At 44.6% G+C, this 16,193-nt stretch overlaps 1 protein-coding gene across 1 annotated transcript in view; it reads right to left on the reverse strand.

The window, feature by feature from the left end:
- The window catches only part of LOC121279061 (piezo-type mechanosensitive ion channel component 2-like), a 1,076,252-nt gene that overhangs the window by 739,666 nt on the left and 320,393 nt on the right, over positions 1-16,193 (reverse strand). The window lies entirely within an intron of this gene.

The raw sequence follows: 16,193 nt of genomic DNA on the forward strand, positions 1-16,193 counted from the left end.
GTGTATTGATGGGTTGTGCTAGGAAAGAGATCTTAACCACATCACAGACAATCCAATTTAATTAGCCGTACATTGCTTTTGGCATTGAAATTATGCCATGATGCTAATGCTTCATGCATTTCTATGCTATTCCTTGATCTACTATTTTAAGAGCTGTTACTTCATTTAAAATAAACAGACTATTCTTCTCTTAAAGTAGTGAACAAAGGAATTTCATATACTAATAAGCATACTGTAATTTAAAGATTTAGATTTTTCTACTTAAAACATGTTAGCAGAGATTCAAAAGCCATGGAAATCTTAATATTGCCAGTTTTTACTTTCATAGAAAATTCTTTGTTAACAATGTTAATGCACATTGATTCCTGTAATCCTCATTAAAGATTTTTTGAAAAACATAAAAATGTGATTCTCGTTTATACTTATTCATTGTTGCGCAATCAAGCTTCAGGTGCTAAAAGTCCTTAGTATTAATTTCCTTTGTAGAAATCCTTACACCAAAAAATCTCAGCCTGAATGATATCAATACTAATCAAAAGGTGCAATTTATATATTATTTTTCTTTCTCAAAAATGCACTCCTGCCAGTAACAGTCACTAATACAGATTAAATGTGGCATTGCTGGCAGAATTGGAGTATTTGCCATTTTCACAAATGGGGTTCATAATATTTTTATTTAAATATTTTTATGAAGTTGATACCCATTTGTATTGATCTTAATTGATAATTTAGGAACTTATAAGCATAATTATTATATATCTATGTTTGTGTGTGTGTGGGTGTGTGTGCGTGCATGTGTGTATTACAAGAGCTATAAAAAAATGAACTATTCCATTTATTGGGATATTGATCCTTTACTTATTTGAGGCATTGGTTCTGCCTGAGCAACATGTAAATCAATATAATCTTGTGTTCCACTTTGGTACATACGCTGCATGAGCAGTTCATTTTTTTGACAGCGTGCAAGGCTTTTATATCAAGTGCACAGCTCCAGATACAAGTTTTTTAAACAGAGAAAGAATACAAATCAGCAGAGCTGCCAAGACATCCATTACGTACTAAATGGAAGAGGTTAATTACACCCATTTCAAACCTCACAATTAAAATATGTATCATATTGTTAATGGACTTTTTCATAATGTTTCATAAAAACATTTTTTTTGGTCCTCCTTCTTGCCTGTGCCAGATCTCACACACAGGCTGAGAGGCAAATGAAATGGTTCCAGGCTTTGACAAAATATTTTTCTTAATTTGCTGGTGGAGATGTGGAAGATGGCCTGAGATTTCTTGTCATATGACATTTCCCTTCCTAGTGCATGAATAAAATTAGAAACTGACTTTGTAGGAAATTAGGATTTCTAACATATTTGTCACTCATTTGTAGAAATACTCATTGAAGCATCAATGTACAACATAAATTGCGCCCCCAAGGGGGAATAACTGCTCTTGTTAAATATACCACAGCTGTAACACATGGGCCAAAATTTTCTGCTTGGCAGGCAGGCGGAGCAAGTGCTGACGTGGGCGGCCATGGGCCCAATCGCCACCCGCAATCGGGGCCATGCTGCCATTTTGCGGTTGGGAGCAGTAGTACTATATATTTGTGACCGATCAGCAGTAGCGTGGAGAGGAAGCACTGGAGTCCTCAGATGGGCCTGTGGTTGGGGTGCGGCGTGCACGTGCAGAGTACATGCGCGATTAGCCCCAAATGCATGGTCTTCTCTGTTTTGCAGGTGAACAATGCGCACAATGCTTTTGAGCATTTGTGCACTGGAGGTGGCCAGGCCCAGTCGGTGATATTGAGTCGTTTTGAGCAGGAGGCCCTGGAGCTTGAAATGTGCCATGTGCCCAAGTCCACAGGTATCGGTGAAGCTGGGTGGAGTGGCCAGGTATTTGAGGTCAACAGTCACATCTGCTCTGTCTTCCCACCATCCAAAGCACTGATAATTGTTGGAATCGATAATGTAGCAACACTGCTCATTCACAGACTGATAGAGTCAGAGTTGTGGGTCATAGACAAAGGTTGCTCAGCCCTTTGAAGATGCGCATGTCCAGCACCTTCCAAAGTCACCTTATCCCATTTCTGACCACTATCCCCATGGCCTTATATGTCATGGCATCGCAACTGCACATCCAAATGCTTATTGCATGTTAGGAGGGTTTCTGCATCCACCACCCTTTCAGCCAGTGCGTCCCACATTACTGTGTGCAAGAGTTCCTCATCACCTCAACTGTCAACCTCATGTCCCTTACCTTAAATAAATGCCACCAGGTTAGTCATCCCTCCGCCAAGAGGAAAAGTTGCTTTCTGTCCACCCTATCCATGCCCCTCATAATGTTATGAAGCTCAATAATGTCAGCCCTCAATCTCCTGTGCTCCATGGCAAATATCCCCAGTCTATGCTATAACCTCATAACTCCAACTCTCCAGCCCAGCATGCATCCTGGTCAGTGACCTCTACACTCTCTCCACTCCAATCACATCTCTCCCATGAAGCGCTGATCACAACTGCATGCAGAAGTACAGCTGTGGCTTCGGCAGCGTTTTCTGCATTGGCAACATGACTTCCCTGTTCCTACATTCTATTCCTCGGCTAACAAAGGCAAGTATGGCATTTACCTTCTTAAATGCCTTATGTACCTGTCCCCCTAACTTAACGGCCTGTTGACATGCCCAGCAAGGTCCCTCTGATCCTCCTTACTTTCCATGGTCCTACTATTCCTTGTGTATTCACATATCTTGTTTGTCCTGCCCAAGTGCATCACCTCACACTTATCCACATAACATTCCATTTGGCATTCCTTAGGCTATCTGACCAGCCCATCTGTATCCACCTGTTTGGGCCTACTCCTGACTATTTACCACACCACCAATGTTCGTCTCCTTACGCGTAATGAGCCTGGGGGAGGGATGTAGTGTGTCACTGAATGGACGTGAAATGATCCACTGTCCTTGTTGTTATTTTCAGCATCATCAGAGGCTGGCGACCAGGCTCCATTACAGATGCCCTCTCTCACACCTGAGGGCCGTGAACTGTCACCTGCATCTCACCATTTCTGCCAGGCAGGCACAGCGCAGATACTAGCACATCAGTTGGAATTGCAACATTGTCTAGTGTCCTGGAGCACAGTGGAGAAGGCACTTCACAATCACTGGAGGAGATGGCAGAGACAGAGAGTACCGATGGCGTCAGCAGCTGGAGGACTGCAGAGGACCAGGCACATGCTGAGTCGGGGCATGATGACGTGCCGCTGGAGTCGTCCGCGACACAGCAGCTGCAGGAAATGCAGCCAGATGTGTGGGAGCATCTGGGAGTGTTGCATAAGACTGTGCTTCGCTTGGTGTCTGTAGTCCACGCGGAGCATGAGTGATGCCATGAGCCTCATGGCAGAGTGTCATGCTTCCTCCGTGGAGAGAGTGTCAACTCTCCTGGAGAAGGGCTTCCAGGAGAACAAGCAGCTTCTCCTGGGGATATGCTCGGACCTGCAAGCCCTCACAGCGCCAATGGCTACAGCTGGTCATTGGCAATGTGGGCGATGGTCTGAGCACCAAATTTCCCAGCTCGTTGCCCATTCATCTACAGTGAGCATAGAGGTGCAAAGCGACCTCACGTCGGCGCAGCAGCAGCCTGTCATCTCTACGGGCTCCTCTCAGGGTGCTGCGGATGAGGGCAGCAGCTCCTCTGCCCCTCTGCCAGTGGCCGTTGCATTCGTTGAGGCTGCAACAACTGGGGAGATGCCAGCTTTGGAACTGGCCACTCCCCCCCAGGTGGGGCCAGCACAGGCTCCACAGGCCAGAGGACATCCGCCAAGGTCATCGAGGCCACCAGGACAGCAGAGTCAGCAGGCTGTCTCAGAAGCCACTCCATGCAATGGGACAGCACCAAGACATAGCACCCGTAAACGTAAGCATAAGGCACCTTAGGCACACCACGGGTTTCTCACTGCTGCTTTTGTGTTGGCCCTTGATTAGGGAATTATTATTTATTGCTCTTGTAAAAAAGTTTTCCTTTCATTTTGTTGCACCATATCATGAATGAAATTAAATCCAGATGTGTTACCATGGCTGAGGGTGGCTCCATTGTGCTGCATTTGTATGTTTTGCAGACATGTCATGAGTGTTTGAGTGGACATTGAGGTTTATGTCCAAAGCCCTTAGTTGCAGCTGATGAAGTGGCAGATGTAGCACTTAAGTGCCATGTATGGAAGCGCCAGGCAAAGCTAGCCTTCCTGATCCATTTGTGCAGAGCTAGCTGAAGGTTCTTTGGATTAAAGTCTCCTGGATGTCCCTGACTATTTGGTGTAGTGCCGGGTCAGTTCTTCATCCATCTCTTCAAGCCTCTTTCCACCATTCAACTGGATCCTTGCTGATCTCTTCAGGAGCTTAAAGTTCTGATGATGTTAACTTTTTATAGCCAATTGGGGAAGGAGGAGACCAAAAGTCAATCTTTACTCAGTTTTACAGTTATTCATAAAGATTGCATAATCATTACAGATGCATAGCTCCTAACTCTACAACCCCACCACCTGAATAAACTTTCAATAATCTACTATATTAGGATTTTACATTAATTGGGACTAATATTTTGGGATCTCATACCAACCACATTTTAAATTGATTCTTGCCTGCTGAGAGGTAATTAAACAGGTAAAGACTATGCTGCTAGCAATGGCCGCTGAGAGGCAGTTTAAAAACAATTCAAGGCTGTTAGTAGTGTGTGAAGAATTGCCTGCTTATAAGAGTTAGCTTGCCTGCTTGTCTGGAGTGTTCATAACATCCCTTTGTTTTAAAGACACACTCAAGGCCTCGAAAGAAATCTCAGCATGAATCCCTCCCAAAGTGATAACCAATACATGTACCTTTTAATTAGAATAGTTTTCTAACATACTGATAATTTAATTATAATCAATAGAGTAGAACATAAGACTTATTTGTTGTATTTCCTGTTTCACCACGAGAGACACTGCTCCTAATAGCTCTCAGGACACACATGACCAGTCCCCAAATGTGTGAAAGCAACATGAGAAGGCAAACTAGCCATATTTTGTAATAAGGGTGCAACTTGTTTAATGGGGCTGCCATTTGTACTTCTAATATATGTAACATCTAGAGATAACATTGAGTACAAGGAATGAACATGTGTTTATCAGTTACTGGTTATGTAACTTGAACCATGGAGGTGGCGGTAAAGCTAGTGACCTAACTTTTAACCAATTGATAGGGTTAATACAGCCTACTTCAAAATATGGCACAAGACGACCCTTAATTAGGAATAAATATTAAGGGCAACATTGTCCCACGTGTGGGGGGATGTGCAGCAGCAGGTGCAGATGGGCGGGTTCCCGATCGGCGCCCCTAGTTGGGGGCGCGCTGCCATTTTATGTGGGCGGGCCAAATAAGGCCCGTCCAGTGTGACGTCCGCCAGGAAGCGTGCATTCCCTGATGGAGCGATTCCCTCAGCCGGGAGTGTGCTCTTTCTTGCCTGCGCGCGAAAGAGCGCATAGATCTCCCTGAGGCAAAGTGCTTTAAACTTTGAACAAAGCTGAGAAAAAAACTTCACTGCCATGTCCCCTCATGTGACACTGTCACATGAGTTGGGACATGTCCATATCTTTTATTTTGAAATATTTTGACATTTTTAAATCCCTCATAAAACCTCATTCCATCCATGGGTGAGGTTTCATGCTTTTTCTAAAGGCCACCTGGCCTCCTCGCCTGCCCACCAATCTTAAGGTTGGATGAGCAGGTCCATTAATTACCTTAATTACTTTTTTTAAAGGCCTTAAGTGGCCAAACTGACAATCTAAATGACACACGGTGACGTCAGGACGCCTGCCTGACGTCACCCACATCATTTTAAGCGTTGGCGATCGGGCTTTGCCCCCGCTCGCCAACCGGAAGATCCTGTCCTAAGGGTTCTGAGACATCATCGGCACAGTCATCACCATTGCTCCTATGGTGACAACTCTCATGAGACATAGCTCAAACCAGGGCAAAGAGGAAGACTTTGACTTTACTGTTAGCACTGAAAAGATCCCTGATCTTTGAGGGTTAATCCATGCTCTATTCACTGCCATTTGTTAAGTATATTTACCATTCTTGCTTAATAAATTCTACTTTGATTCACTACATCTGATTGTCTCCATCGCTTGAGTGTAACCTTGTAGGTCAGATCAGTGAGACCAGTAGAAACTGTGAATTTGGGATACAAAGCTAAATTGATTAAAGACATCTGCAGCCCTAAATTTTAATCAGGTCCAAATTCTTACAAATTCCAGCATCCACAGTTTTTTTTGTTTTTATCTCTGTGTTTAATTGACTGCCACTGCTCTTCAAGAAATGCCTACCTCCTTGAAGAAGTTCTGTTCTCTGCGACAAGATTTCCGTACCTCTCTTTTGCCTTGCTCACCTTCATTGCTTTCCATTTCCCTCCTGGTGTTTGACAAGGTGTTTACTAAAACCCGCTTTCACAGTCATATCTCCTTTCTCAGTGACTGTCTCCGTCTCCGACTTACTCCACGTGGATTTCAACTGAAATTCCACCCCTCATGTTTCGAACCCATCCAGGATTACAGGTATCTCCGGGACATAAAACGTTTCTCGGACTGCTATTCCCGTCACATTCTGAAATCCAAATTCAGTGCCATGCGCCGCCATATGAACACACTCGACCTCTCCCTCCAGCAGCCCCTTTATCAAAGCTGCGCATGCCCCCAGTTTCATTTTATTCTTCGGCTCATCTGACACCTCAACAAGAAACTTTTTCTCTTTCTCTCAAGTGCTAAGGAACGCAAGCTCCAACAACTCATCGACAACAACACCCATCTAGGACCCTCCACCCCTGCCTGTCCCTCCGTCCCCACCCCATCTTCCAATCCCAGCCCCAGCCGTGTACTCACTATACCCCCTGACCTTCCCCTCTCCGATGCTGAACGTTCAGTGCTCAGCAAAGGACTTAGTTTCATACCCTTACGCCCTCACCTCAATGAATTTCGGGCTCGGCATGATGCTGAACTCTTCTTCCGCCATCTTCGTCTCCGGGCTCACTTCTTTGGGCAGGAGTCCTCTCCCCATTCAACGGATCCTTTCACCCACCTCCAATATTCTCCCTCCACCTGGACCCCTCCCTCTGGATTCTTATCTTCTCTTGATCTTTTCATTGAGAACTGTCGGCACGACATTAGTCGTCTCAATTTCTCTGCTCCTCTCACCCATTCTAACCTGTCTCTCTCTGAACTTACTGCACTCCATTCTCTCAGGTCCAACCCTGACATTGTCATCAAACCCGCTGACAAGGGTGGTGCTGTTGTTGTCTGGCGCACTGACCTCTACCACGCGGAGGCTGAGCGTCAACTCGCAGACACTTCCTCCTACCTCTCCCTGGACCATGACCCCACCACTGAACATCAAGCCATTGTTTCCAGGACTGTCACTGACCTCATCTACTCTGGGGATCTTCCTCCCACAGCTTCCAACCTGATAGTCGCCCAACCTCGCTTCTATCTCCTACCCAAAATCCACAAACAGAACTGCCTCAGTAGACCGATTGTCTCAGCTTGATCCTGCCCCACAGAACTCATTTCTCGTTATCTTGACTCCCTTCTCTCTCCCCTTGTCCAGTCCCTTCCCACCTACATCCGTGATTTCTCTGACACCTTACGTCACATCAACAATTTCCAGTTCCCTGGCCCCAACCGCTTCCTCTTCAACATGGACGTCCAATCCCTCTACACCTCCATCCCCCACCAGAATGGTCTGAGGGTCCTTAGCTTCTTCCTCGAACAGAGGCCCGAACAATCCCCATCCACCACTACTCTCCTCCGTCTGGCTGAGCTTGCTCTCACGCTGAACAATTTCTCCTTCAACTCCTCTCACTTCATCCAAATAAAAGGTGTGGCTATGGGTACCCGCATGGGCCCCAGCTATGCCTGTCTCTTTATGGGGTATGTGGAACATTCCTTGTTCCAGTCCTACTCCAGCCCCCTTCCACAACTCTTTCTCCGGTACATCGATGATTACTTCGGTGCTGCTTCATGCTCTTGTCGGGACTTGGAAAAATTTATTAATTTTGCTTCCAATCTCCACCCCTCCATCATTTTCACATGGTCCATCTCTGACACTTCCCTTCCCTTCCTTGACCTCTCTGTCTCAATCTCTGGGATAGACTGTCCACCAATATCCATTACAAACCCACCGACTCCCACAGCTACCTCGACTACAGCTCCTCACACCCCGCTTCCTGTAAGGACTCCATCCCATTCTCTCAGTTCCTTCGCCTCCGTCGCATCTGTTCCGATGATGCTATCTTCAAAAACAGTTCCTCTGACATGTCCTCCTTCTTCCTTAACCGAGGTTTTCCACCCACGGTCGTTGACAGGGCCCTCAACCGTGTCCGGCCCATCTCCCACGCATCCGCCCTCACGCCTTCTCCTCCCTCCCAGAAACATGATAGGGTCCCCCTTATCCTCACTTATCACCCCACCAGCCTCCGCATTCAAAGGATCATCCTCCGCCATTTCCGCCAACTCCAGCATGATGCCACCACCAAACACATCTTCCCTTCACCCCCGCTATTGGCATTCCGTAGGGATCGCTCCCTCCGTAACACCCTGGTCCACTCCTCCATCACCCCCTACTCCTCAACCCCCTCCTATGGCACCACCCCATGCCCACGCAAAAGATGCAACACCTGCCCCTTCACTTCCTCTCTCCTCACCGTCCAAGGGCCCAAACACTCCTTTCAAGTGAAGCAGCATTTCACTTGCATTTCCCCCAACTTAGTCTACTGCATTCGTTGCTCCCAATGTGGTCTCCTCTACACTGGAGAGACCAAACGTAAACTGGGCGACTGCTTTGCAGAACACCTGGGGTCTGTCCGCAAGAATGACCCAAAACTCCCTGTCGCTTGCCATTTTAACACTCCACCCTGCTCTCTTGCCCACATGTCTGTCCTTGGCTTGCTGCATTGTTCCAGTGAAGCCCAACGCAAACTGGAGGAACAACACCTCATCTTCCGACTAGGCACTTTACAGCCTTCCGGACTGAATATTGAATGCAACAACTTTAGGTCTTGAGATCCCTCCCCCATCCCCACCCCCTTTCTGCTTCCCCCTTCCTTTTGTTTTTTTCCAATAAATTATATAGATTTTTCTTTTCCCACCTATTTCCATTATTTTTAAATATTTTAAAATCTTTTATGCTCTCCCCACCCCCACTAGAGCTATACCTTGAGTGCCCTACCATCCATTCTTAATTAGCACATTCGTTTAGATAATATCACCAACTTTAACACCTATGTGTTCTTTTGTTCTATTGTTGGTGACATCTTTTGATGATCTGCTTCTATCACTGCTTGTTTGTCCCTACAACCACACCAACCCCCTCCACTTCTCTCTCTCTCTCCACACCCCCCCCACACACCTTAAATCAGCTTATATTTCAACTTTTTCTTGGACTCGAACTCAAGTTCTGTTGAAGGGTCATGAGGACTTGAAACGTCAACTCTTTTCTTCTCCACCGATGCTGCCAGACCTGCTGAGTTTTTCCAGGTAATTCTGTTTTTGTTCCAAATTCTTACACCAGTGTCAATAGTGTCACTCTTTATGTGCAATCATCCAATGACTGGCACCCACCTTGCACATTCCCTTTTATCTTTATTAAACTTTACTTGACAAGTAATATTCACAAACAATATTTCAAAAGAAACAAAAGAAGAAAAAAATTGATTTCTATATTCTCTATAATGTATTATATTACAAGAGTCCCTTTTCTAGGATCCTCAAAACTCTTTTGGTACAAGCACTTCTTGTGAAACAATTAGATAATTGATCACTTGCATCAACCTATTTGACCTTGGAGATTTCCTTTTTTATAACATTTGTTTCACATAGGCCAGGTCAATCCTTTTTTTCCACTTACACATTTTGTTGAATGCTATTGTCAAGATATAATGTCTATAATATTATTGAAAATTATTTTAAAATAGAGTTTAGTGGTGCCTGTGTCTATGTGTGTGTATCTGCGTGTGTCTCAATTGGATTAAAACCAGCCAGTCTGGAGGCTTTGATGTATAGAGGAGGGGTAGGATTCAATGGTAATTACATAAATATAAGGAAATAGAAGGTGAGGTGTAAAGGGGGCAATTTGCATTTTTGAATAGACCATTCAAAAGAATAGGTGAAATATTACAACTAACCAGGTGAAGCTCAGAAACAATGTGTTTATTTTTTTCAACTCACTAGTAAAGTAGGTATTATGAAAAGGTTTGATTGTTAGAAAATATATTAAAAAAAACCTAGGATCAATGAGAATTTGCATTCAAAGAGGAAAATATGTATAAAGGAAGAGCCAATTCTTGGTAAAAGGAAAAGGGATTCTAAGAACTAAAGCCTCCAGCCTGTAAGCCTCAAGTCTGTCTGCAAGGGCCAAGAGCTGAAAGAAATTCAAGTATGAATGTGACTGTCCAGGGTGCCCTTTGCCAGGGGTCTGTTTAAATCTATGTGTTTTACGGTTGCCTTACCAGGGGTCTAACGGATTTAGATTAATTAGGGGATTTTTGTACTTATTATAGTAGTAATTTTGTAGACATATGTATGTGCTTATAATCTTTCTTGTATTAATAAATGTTTAATTTAGTTTTATAAAAACCCTCTTGAGACTCGGTAGTCTTATTGCTACTGAATTCAAAGCCTGCATCTCGAAACATACAAATTGCAAAAATGGACGACGACAGTTGTTTCTGGGATTTGAACAACTCAAGCCTTTACCATCAGTTGTGTCATAATAGCTATCACACAAGGAATGATTACCTGTGCAACACTGAATGGGAAATTGTTTTCAGTACAGACCTTGCATAGAATTTCCCTAAAGTATTTGACAAATTGGCGCCAGTTAGCTTAGTTGGCTAGATAGCTAGCATGTGGTTCAGAATAACAGCAGGGATTAAATTCCCAGTTGAGGTAGACTTCCTCACCATACCCCTGAGAGTGGAAGGCAATTGTAAACCACCACTGAAAAAAAAACTGCCAAAAAAATGACTCAGGATGAAGCATCAGCAGCTAATGAGCCAAGGGCCTGCCTTTGAGCAGAGTATGTATCACATTGTTTGACAAACAAAATCCCATATCTGCTGCTTCCACAAGAGGCAATGTTTCTGCAGCTAACGTATATTTAACAACCTTTTTTAATTTTCTTAGCTTCCAAGACTAAAGGGCAAAATTTCTCTTTTTCATGCACCAAAATATTATGAAACCAGCTATACTTGAATGGGTGGATGAGCGGTCTGACCATGGCGCCATGGTGAGCGATGCCATTCAAGCAGGGGTAGCAAAGAAGTATGTGGTATTGATAGGGGACAGCATAGTCAGAGGGATAGATACTGTTCTCTGCAGCTGAGAGTCCAAAAGACCTCCTCGGTGCCAAAGGTTGGGCTATCTGCTCAGGGCTGGAGAGGAACTTGCAATGGGATGGGGAGGATCCAGTGGTCGTGGTCCTTGGAGGCACCAGCAACATGAGTAAGACTAGAAAGAGGTTCAGCCTAAGACTATGAGGAGCAAGGCACTAAATTAAAATGGAGGACCCCAAAGGTAATAATCTCTGGATTATTACGTGAGCCACATGCAAATTGGTATAGGGTAAATAAAATTAGGGAGGTGAATGCGCAGCTCAGATTGGTGTGGGAGAAGATGCTTCTGGTTCATGAGGCACTTGGACTAGTACTGGGGAAAGTGAGGGGTTGTACCATTGAGACGGTCTACACCTGAACTCTGTTGGGACCAATGTTCTAGAGAGCCGCATAACGAGGGAAGTTGAGAGGGCTTAAAATTAAACAGTAGGTTCAAAGGATAAAATTTGGGAAGATGTGGTAAATCAAAGAGTAGAGACAAGCAAGAGAGAAATACTTGTTTGGTAGTACAGAACTCGAGTATTGCTGAAAAAAGACGTTCTCGAAACTTTTCATCTCGCACTCATCAGGACAATTGCAAGATTACCAATGTCAGGTGTGTGTAGTGAAAGCTACATATATTAATACACAGAGCCCTGTTTTTGCATACAGAAAGACCATGAACACATATTGTCCCTGTTTCAGCTAAGCAAGATAAGTGGTAGCCATTCGCTGGTTCATCCCTTGGGCAATGCCTTGACCAATCAGAGTCAAGCTGCCCGGTTTAAAATTCAAACAATGCTTGGCAATTAACTGTCAGTCACAATTAAGTGGTATATTCTCCATGGCAATGCCTCTACCAATCAGTACTCTCTTTTCATACAGTATAAAGTGGTTGCTTCCCCTGACATCGGTATTCTTGCAATTGACCCGATGAGTGCAAAATGGAAAGCTTTGACAAAATGTCATTTTTCAGCAATACGCAAGAGAGAAAGGTACTAATATGAGAAAGGATAAACAGGCTGTGACAGGAAGGGACAGAGAGTACAAATCCAAGAGCAGATCAGCAGATAAGGCTAAAGGTTACAAAAATAATAAATGGACAAAATTAAAGGTTCTGTATCTGGATGCACATAATATTTACAAAAAAACAGATGAACTAATAGTGCAAATAATAGAAATGAATAAGTGCAATCTGAGAGCCATTACAGAGATGTGGCTGCAGGATGACATAGATTGGGATCTGAATATTGAAGAGTGCATGACATTTAGGAAGGACAGGAAGCTAAAAAATGGTGGAGCACTGGCCCCATTAATTAATGATGGTATTAGCACAATAGAGAGGGATGACCTAAGTTCAGGAAACCAGGGTGTAAAAATGGTTTGGGTAGAGATGGGAAATGATAAAGGCAAGAAGTCACTTGTGGGAATGGTGTACGGGCCCCCTAGCAGTAACCACATGGTCGGACAAAGTATTAAGGAAGAAATAATGGGAGCTTGTCAGAAAAGTACAGTGATAATCATGAGGGATTATAATCTACATATAGACTGGAAAATCAGAGGGCAAAGGTATCCTAGATGAGCGATTCATTTAATGTTTTTGAAATAGTGTCTTAGAGCAGCACATTCTGGCACCAATCAGAGAGCAGGCTATATGAGAGCTGGTATTTCTTTTATTCATTTATGGGATGTGGGCGTCGCTGGCTAGGCCAGCATTTATTGCGCATCCCTAACTGCCCTTGAGAAGGTGGTGGTGAGTTGCCTTCTTGAACCGTAGGTACAGCCACATGCAAATTGGCACAGGGCAAATAAATTTAGGGAGATGAATGTGTGGCTCAAAGGCTGGTGTGGGAGAAGTGGGTTCCATGTGCTGTAGGTACACCCACAATACAGTTAGGGAGTGTGTTCCAGGATTTTGATCCAGTGACAGTGAAAAACTGGCAATATATTTCCAAGTCAGGATGGTGAGTGGCATAGAGGGGAACTTCCAGGCGGTGGTGTTCCCGTGTGTCTGCTACCCTTGTCCTCCTAGATGGTAGTGGACGTAGGTTTGGAAGATGCTGTATAAGGAGATTTGGTGAGTTCCAGCTTGTAGATAGTACACATTGTTCCTATTATGTATTGGTAGTGGAGGGAGTGAGTGTTTGTGGATGGGGTGCCAGTCAAGCAAGCAGCTTTGAGCAGGATGGTGTCAAGCTTCTTGAATGTTGTTGGAACTGCACTTATCCAGGCAAGTGGAGAGCATTCCGTCATACCCCTGACCTGTGCCTTGTAAATGGTGAACAGCCTTAGGGGAGTCAGGAGGTGAGTTATTCACTGTAGGATTCCAAAGCTCTGACCTGCTCTTGTAGCCACAGTATTTATATAGCTAGTCCTGATCAGGTTCCAGTCGATGGTAACCCCCAGGAACTTGATAGTGGCATGGCAAGTTCTGGCAGGGGCGCAGCAAGTTCTGGAGCACAAGTCTTCAGTACTATTGCGGGAATGTTGTCAAGGCCAACAGGGCTGAGTGTGCCATTGTCGTTTCCGGTGCCTAGGTCGATGCCAGGTGATCTGTCTGGTTTAACCCCTTATTAATTTGGCACAGATGCATCTGTCCATGACAGTATTGGTATGAGTGATCACTGCACAGTCCTTGTGGAGACAAAGGATAACCTCTATCATGTTGTGTGGCACTACCATTGTGCAAAATGAAACAGGTTTAGCAACTCAAGACTGACCATACATGAGGCACCATGGGCCATCAGCAGCAGCAGAATTGCACTTAACCACAATCTGTAACCTCATGACCTGGCATATCCCCCACTCTACCATTACCACCCAGCCAGGGCAGCAACCTTGGTTCAATGAAGTGTGCAGGAGCGCATGGCAGGAGCAGCTCCAGACATACCTAAAAATGAGGTGTCAACCTGGTGAAGCCACAATGCAGGATTACTTGCATGCCAAAAAGCATAAGCAGCAAGTGATTTTCTTATTTTATATTCATTCAAGGGATGTGGGCTTCACTGGCTAGGCCAGCATTTATTGCAGATCCCTAATTGTCCTTGAGAAGGTGGTGGTGAGCTGTCTTCTTGAACTGCTGTAGTCCATGTGGTATAGGTATACCCACAATGCTGTTAGAGAGGGAGTTCCAGGATTTTGATCCAGCAAAGGATTGGCAATAAACGCTGGCCTCACCAGCAACACCCAAATCCCATGAGTGAATAAAAAAAAATCATTTTGCCCAATTGCTCTCCTTCTACCCCTCTTTATCTAACTCAATCAGCAAATCCTCCTATTCCTTTCTCTCTCGTCTACTATATCACCTCCCATTAAAGGCATCAATACTATTAGTCTCAACTCCCCAGACGGTAGCAAATTCCACATTCTAACCACTCCCTGGGTAAAGACTTGAAGTAGAAGTATGTCCAAAGGGCCACAGATTTACAACCCCAATTCTTATACTGCAAATATGATACAGGGAATGGATGCTCGTGTGATGTACTTTATGAAACTGCACTGCAAGAAACATTCAATATGCTCATAGAATCATAGACATCTACAGCACGGAAGAAGGCCATTCGGCCCTTCCTGTCCACACCAGTCAACAAAGATCTGATCTGTCTACACTAACCCCATTTTCCAGCGCTTAGCCCATAGCCTGGGAGAGCAACACAAGTGAATATCTAACTACTTCTTAAATATTACGAGAGTTTCTGACTCAATCACCCTTTCAGGCAGTGAGTTCCAGACTCCCATCACCCTCTGGGTGAAAACATTTTTTCTCAACTCCCCTCTTAAACTCTTACCTTAAATATATGGCCCCTGGTTATTGACCCCTCTATGCATGGAAAAAGTGCCTTTCGGTCCACCTTATCTATGCCCCTTTTAATATTATATACCTCAAACAGGTCCCCTCTCAACCTTTGTTGCTCCAAGGAAAACAATCCCAGCCTATCCAATCTTTCCTCATAGCTCAGACCCTCCAGCCCAGGCAGCATCCTGGTAAATCTCCTCTGCACCCTCTCCAGTGCAATCATATCCTTCTTATAATGTGGTGACCAGAACTGCACGCAATACTCCAGTTGTGTCCTAACCAACGTTTTATACAGTTCCAGCATAACCACCCTGCTCTTGTATTCTATGCCTCGGCTAATAAAGGCAAGTATCCCATATGCTTTTTTAACCACCTTATCCACCTGCCATGCTACCTTCAGGGATCTATGGATATGCACACCAAGTTCCATCTGATCTTCAGTACTTTCCAAGGTCCTACCATTCATTGTGTAACCCCTTGCCTTGTTAGCCCTCCTCAAGTGCATCACCTCACACTTTTCCAGCTTGGATTCCATTTGCCACTGTTCTGCCCACCTAGCCAGTCCACTGATATCCTCCTGCAGATTACAGCTTTCCTTCTCACTATTTAACACCTTACCAATTTTCGTGTCATCCGCGAACTTCTTGACCATTCCCCTACATTTGAGTCCAAATCATTTATGTACACCACAAACAGCAAGGGCCCCAGCACCGAGCCCAGCGGAGCCCAACTGAAAACAGGCTTCCAGTCGCAAAAACATCCCTCGACCATCACCCTCTGCTTCCTGCCTCTCAACCAATGTTGGATCCAACCTGTCACTTTGCCTTAGATTCCATGGACTCTTACTTTCTTGACCAGTCTGCCATGAGGAACCTTATCAAAAGCCTTGCTAAAGTCCATGCAGACCACATCAAATGCATTACACTCATCAACACTCCTGGTTACCTCCTCAAAAAATTTGATGAAATTTGTCAAACACGACCTTCCTTTAACAAATCCACGCTGACTATCCC

Source organism: Carcharodon carcharias, chromosome 6, assembly GCF_017639515.1.
Source record: "Carcharodon carcharias isolate sCarCar2 chromosome 6, sCarCar2.pri, whole genome shotgun sequence".
NCBI classification, from domain to species: Eukaryota; Metazoa; Chordata; class Chondrichthyes; order Lamniformes; family Lamnidae; genus Carcharodon; species Carcharodon carcharias.